Raw genomic sequence first — 7,071 nt, 5'->3', positions numbered from 1 at the left:
AGGGGAGGCGAGGGAAAGAAAGAAAAAGAAAGGAAGAAACAACAAAAGAAAGCTCAGATTCAGAATGCTGAGCAAGATTGAGAGCCAGGGGACTTCTCCCTGTCCCCCTCCATACCTATCTTGGTTTATGAGGTTCTGTACACAAACTGAGATGGAGCTCAGAGTAGGCTGCAAGACGACTCCTGGATTTGGGGCAGTTTATCTGCTGGCTTCCTCAGGAATGCCCACTTGTGCTTTTTGCCTAAGTCCTCTGATCCAGTGATCTCCTCTGCACTTTCTATAATAACCAACCCAGGATTGCCTACAACAGCATAGGACGTCTTCCTGAAGGTCAATGCTATTAGCACTTCCTCCACAAAACCTTTCTTCATCCAACTGTCAGTTCTTTCCTCGGTCTGGAAAGCAATCGGCACTGTGCCAAATTGATTGAATTCTATATCCCATTGTCCAGAGCAGAATCCTTGAGAGTCACAGCATTTATCATAATGGAGCAAGAACGGTCTACATGGTCTCTATTTATTAACCTAGCATTGATTGACCAAAACCAACTTAACATACAATTGCAAACGAACACATGGCATTAGCTTCAAGCGTAGTTGCTAAGAGATGATCTCATTATAATTCCAAAATCCAAAAGCTCGTATTAACCTCTTTGATTCAATGTAAACGTTGTACCCTTAAGAGAGAGACAATCATTCACTAAGACTCAGGCTTGTACTCAGTGTTTAGGGAATGAAGAAAAAGAACAATTGTATGACAGTTACTTTAAGAAAATGACAATAGCAAAAGAAAGGAAAAAAAACTAATCTATGAACTAAAAGAGAAAGCAGAAATAATGTGTGGAATGTGAAAACAGCCTGCCTCTAGTGCTCACATTCTCAGCTTCAACTATAAGAAACAAATAGGCAGGCATTTATATTGAAATTGTTTTTGGTATCCCTGGACAGCCAATCTCACTTTTAGGTCAAGTAATTTCCAATCTGATGACTTCGGTTGTCATTAGAAAGTAAATAGTAGAAAACTTCAGTAAAGTTGTTTGAAAAAAGTCAAATAAATATATTTATATTTTAAAGTGGTATTATTGGCTTCTCAGCTGCAGAATTAGGCACTTCAAATGCACATTCTCCCCATTTTTTCAGGTAGTGTTTAACTCTATGCTGATTTGGCAGTATCTACCAAAAACCTTTAAAATTTTGTACAATTTTAACCCATAATTCCATTTCTGAGAACTTATTTAAGGAAAATGAGATGCCTGTGCAAATATTTATGGACATCATTCATTTTCCACACATAATAACCAAAAGTTGGAAACAACTTAAATATTCAGCATCAGAGTATTTGTTAAATAAATGATGGTACATCAATACAAGGAAACATTAAGCACATATTAAAAACTATATTCTTAAAGAATGTTGAAGGAATGAAGGAGAACATATGTGTATACACACTCATACACATATATGTACACATACAGCAAATATGATTCTCTGGCTGCCAGTAATAACAAAAAACTATTTGAATGGCTGAAGCATTTGTGACAAAGGTGACATTAAGATGCATTGGAGAAGAAGTTTCTTTTTGTAAATAGGATCAGATCACTTTTTTTCCATGAGGGGAAAAAAATGCATTTTGATCTCTACCTCATGCCACACACACAAATCAATTATATAACTTTTATGTATATCAATTATTTATGTATATATACATACAATATATAAGACCTAAATGTGAGAACTAAAATAAAGCATTTAAAAGGAAACACATGAAACTATCTTCATGACCTTAGGGTAGGCAAACTTTCTTATATTGAACACAAAAGTTTCTAACCATAAAGGGGAAAAAAGATAAATTGAATTTTACTTAAACAAAAACTTCTGTTTATCACAAAAATTATTAAGAGAGTGAAAAATTAAGCTACAGAAAGAGGAGAGATAATAGCAAAACATATATCCAACAAAAGACTCATATTCAAAATATGTACAGAAACCCTACCAAAAAAAAACACACCCAGATAACAGAGTAGAAAAATGGCCAAAATATTTGAACAGGAAATTTTAAAAAAGATATCCACATGGCTGATATACATATGCAAAGATGTTCAACTTGCATAACCATCAAGAAAACACAAATTACACTACAACGTGATACTACTACATACCATTAGAATAGTTAAAATGAAATAGACAATTCGTATGAAGTAGTAGCAATGCTATGAAGCAACGGAAACTCTCACACACTGCTGGTTGGAGTGTAAATTGATACAACTTCAGAAACTCTTTGGATACCTGTAGTATCTACTAAAATTGGACATACCCATGTCATGACCTAGGAATTCTATTCCTGGTTATTTACCCCACAGAAAGCGCACATATATTCACTAAAAATTATGTACAAGAGTGCTCATAGCAGTACTACTTGTGAATAGCCCCAAGATGGAAACAGCTCAAATGTCTATGAACAGCAGAATAAATACATATATTATGGTATATTTATACATTATACTATCACACAACAAGCAGAAGGAACAAATAATGTTATACACAGTAGCATGAATAAATTTCACAAATAGAATGTTAATCAGAAGAAACCAGACAGAAAGGAAAAGCTATGTGACTTGATTTATATAAAGTTCAAAAACTGGCAAAACTAATCTATGGTCACTTTCAGATACTGGTTACTTTCAGAAGTGGGAGTGACAAGGAGTCACTTCTCAGGGATGATAATGTTCTTTTTCTTAATTTGGGAACTGTCCACACGTACATTAGCTATGAAAAACTCCATCGTGCTGTAAACTTGTGATGCACTTTTCCAAAAGTATGTTATACTTCAATAGAAAGCTATTTTAATGGCTTCAAATGATAGGGGTTTATTTAACTCAAGCAACAGAAAGTTTAGAGGCAGCAGTAGAGAACCAGAATGGTGCCTCAACAATGTCTTTGAGAACCCAGGCTGCACCTTCATGCTCCTTCATGCTCAGACTGTGAATTATGTCTTCAAGGTTGTAAGATGCCTGTAACATTTCTAGGCATTGCATCTGCATTATAGGAAGGGATGAGGCAAAAGGCCAAAAGCCAAAGAACATGCCAACTGAGCCTAACTCTGTGGAATTGAGGATACTTTTTTTAATTTTAGGCATCATAATTTTCTAGTTTCCAAATGTTCCACAATGATATGTATTAATGTTGTTTTAAAAAGAAAGCTCTGCTAAATGGATTGCAATAAAGCAAAATTATTCTCTGATTTTGAACTTCAAGCCCTGTAGAGGTAATTCACAGAGTTTCCTATTGGGCTGAATAATTGGAAAATCCTTTCCATGCCTATAGGAGCAAAAAAATAGCCCTGGTCTTATTCTTGAGAGGGTGCAGAACAATGAGTTGCTCCCGGATTCTCATATCAGAAGGTGCATAGAGACCTTGTATGTGTGGGCCCCTAAGCAGTATTCTTTGGGAGCAGAGGTGTTTCTGACCTGAAATGACTTGGGGAAAATGGCAGCATCCCACACAGCCAGGGTTTGGTGTGTAGGTGTCTGCTGCTGCTGTTCGACACTCAAATGCATATTTTATCCATTTTCTGGAGTTCTGCAGGGTAGAGCTTAGCTCAGAATAATTAAGGAGAAATGCAAATCAAGAAATAAGCTTGGTTATAATTTAATTCACCGAAAGAAGAAAAAGTAAAAAGCAGTATAAATTATATTTCAACACAGTTGATTGCCTGAAAGATGTCATTGATCAACACTTTTTCTAAAGATAACGACCTTTGAGATAGCTTGTGCTTTGAACAGTGTCAAGTTTATTTACCCTATCTAAAGGATAATTCTTGGCCCTGAGACTTCAATCCCTTATTTGCCTTCAATTGCTACTGTCTGGGAAAATGTGGCTAGCAGCAAACAAACTCCATGGGAGCTTCTACATGAAGAACCCAAGGAGAGAGCTCTCTCCCTCTGATTTCCAAGTCAAGAACCACTTGAAGATGGATCTAAAATTTTCCAGTGAATAAAAGCAGAAAGTTGATGCACATGGTTTTAAATTGTGAGAAGGGAAATTGTGTTAAAGAAGAATGAAAAACCTATATAGTTTGTAGACTTCACTTTTAACAATATTTATTTCCTGCCCGCTTTGTATGGTGCCTTATGTTGAGACCTGCCATATTCAGAGAAAAACTCTCACACAACAGGAACCTCCACAATTACAGGCACACAGAGTCCCCCCCAACAGACATTCTTCTCCACCACCACCCCCACAGTCACACCCTCCAGAGTCACCCCCACAGATACTCCCACAATCACCCCACAGCCCACCCACAGCCCCCAGAGTCAGCTCCCACAACACCTCCACAGACGTAAAGATCCATCTTTAGTTCCTCCAAGACATCGGGCTCTCACCCCGTCACCTTTACTGTACAGGAACACTCTCCTCTCCTTCCTCCTGCCCTTACAACACACTTCTCTCAATCTGGCCAACTTCTACTCAGCCATCTGGCCTTTGTTCAGACATTTCTTCTGAGAAAGGAATGCCACCTGAGTCCTCCTGAGTTTCTCTGCCTACATTTTTATTTAGAACTTCTCCCCAGAATAACCTTTAAAGGACAAAGGGGACAAAAATAAAATGTCTTTTAAGACTATATCTAAAGAGTCTTGCTTAATCAACATGCTGATGACAAAGAGCAAACATTTCTGTACATATTACATGCCAGGCATTGCTCTATGTGTCTGGGGGGTATTAAATAATTTATTCTTCACAACAGCCCTAAGAGTTGGATGAGTAGGCCTTCTATTGTTCCAATTTTACAGATGAAGAAACTGAGCTATGCAAAGGTTAAATAACTTTTCCCCAAGTTCACAACGCTGGTAAGGGAGTCTTGGAATGCAGAAAATGTCCAAATATGGACCCCTGACCCTGAGCTTATCCATGAGCTTGAGACCTGATGGACAGCTCCATTTGGATGACCCCAAACTCAACTAGTCCCAGCTGAAGTGAAGTCTCTCCCCACAAGCCTGCTGTGTGTTCTTTGTTGCCTCTTTTGCTAGTAGCACAGTCATGCTCCCAGGAACCCAGGCTCAAAATTCTGTGTGCTCTGGAACTCTTTGCTTTTCATCTCCCCTTCTAGCCTCTAGATTCTATACGGTAGTCCTATGGCGTCTATTCCCTGCTTTCCCTTCCCTTGATCAATATTCCACTCCAGAATTTCATAACCACATAGCTATCCTGCTAGTTGGCAGCTCACATCTATAATCACTCCTACTTCTTCCACTTTATTCACAGGTCAAAGATCTTTAATAACTCCCCATCGTGTACTGTGCTAAGTGAAAACACTCCTGCCTGTTATCTCAACAGCTATTATCAACTGGACTCAAAGTACCTTCCAGGTTTGCTGCCCACTGCTTCCTTACTTATTTCCTGTGTCCGATTTGATGGTTCCCCAAACCCATCCTGTTTCCCATTTGTCTCATACTCTTGCCTCTGTCCAGACTTCCCTAATCCTCACCACCACTTACTACAATAAAAGCATGTCCCAAATGCCCTGAACTCTGCACAACCTTTCATGAGTACACCAAACCAATATGTTCTCTCCCTACTTTGAAACATAATGATTCTTCTGACCTATATACTGTATCACAGATGTGTGTGTGTCTGTCATGGCCTCCTTGGAGATAAGAATTATGTCTTACTCATCTTAGCTTCCAGCAGGAGCCAGTGTAGTGTCCTAACATGGTGAATGTTAAAAATATATTTAAGTTGAATATGATGACCTTGAATTGACTGTAAATGAAAGTGGGCACCAAGCTTGCCCTATGAAAGAGTTCTACTCATCTTCCCTGTTGGGTTTATAAAAACTGATTAAAATTCATAGTAAATATGGAAACAAGATACACCTTCCCATGATAAAAATCAAGATAAACTTGGGGTCAAATAGTGGAGTCAGTGCCTTTAAAGCCAAAGCATTTTCATAGAAATGAAAACTTGGGATGTCAATTGGATATGCTTCAATCAGTAAGGGAGCAGTTGAAAGGTTTAAGGTTGATCTTTTCAGTGAACTACAGCTGGGCATGAGAATAGCGATGTGAATCTGTGCTTGTTGACATGAGATATTCATAACAGCATTAAGTGACCAAAGCAGATTAGATAGCAGGGAGTTTATTTGCATTTTTAAAAACGTGTGGTGTGTGTCTAAATTAAAAAGAAGAGCTGGCCGGGCGCAGTGGCTCAAGCCTGTAATCCCAGCACTTTGGGAGGCCGAGACGGGCGGATCACGAGGTCAGGAGATCGAGACCATCCTGGCTAACACGGTGAAACCCCGTCTCTACTAAAAATACAAAAACTAGCTGGGTGAGGTGGCGGGTGCCTGTAGTCTCAGCTACTCGGGAAGCTGAGGCAGGAGAATGGTGTAAACCCGGGAGGCAGAGCTTGCAGTGAGCTGAGATCCGGCCACTGCACTCCAGTCCGGGCGACAGAGCAAGACTCTGCCTCAAAAACAAACAAACAAACAAACAAACAAAAAACAAAAACAAAAAAAAAGAAGAGCTTGGGAAAATATACATCAAATGTTAACACCAGTTATCTCTGAGTGGTGAAATTAAGGATAATTTATGTGTTGTTCTAAATACTTCTCCTGAATTTTTGCCCTGAGCAAAAATAGAAAAATATTCAACTTTCATTGGGAATATAGTGGTCATGGGTAGCCTAACTATATGCTGAGATGTGTGAGAGGACATTGTGCCATTCTGAGGGGTACACCAAGCTCTATAACTGAACTTGAATTAGCAAGAACAGCTAAAATGTTTGCTGTTGTTTTATGCCAGGCACTCTGCCAAGATTTTACATACATTAATTTTTTCATTTACTTGTCATAACAGCACTTTTCTGCTTTATTTTTCTTTACAGCATATGTCACTTTCTGATATTAAACAGTTTATGTATTTATTGCCTTCACTGTATGCTCTTCTCACTAGAACATAAGCTACCTGAGGGTAGGAATGTTTGTTTAATTTGGTCACTTCTGTATGCCTAGTACCTACTGCAGTGCCTGGCATCTTAGTAATTGATAAATACTTGCTGTCTGAACGAACCACTT

The sequence above is a fragment of the Colobus angolensis genome, unplaced genomic scaffold (assembly GCF_000951035.1).
Source record: "Colobus angolensis palliatus isolate OR3802 unplaced genomic scaffold, Cang.pa_1.0 Scaffold134, whole genome shotgun sequence".
NCBI classification, from domain to species: Eukaryota; Metazoa; Chordata; class Mammalia; order Primates; family Cercopithecidae; genus Colobus; species Colobus angolensis.
Note: the sequence above shows the minus strand (reverse complement) of the source record.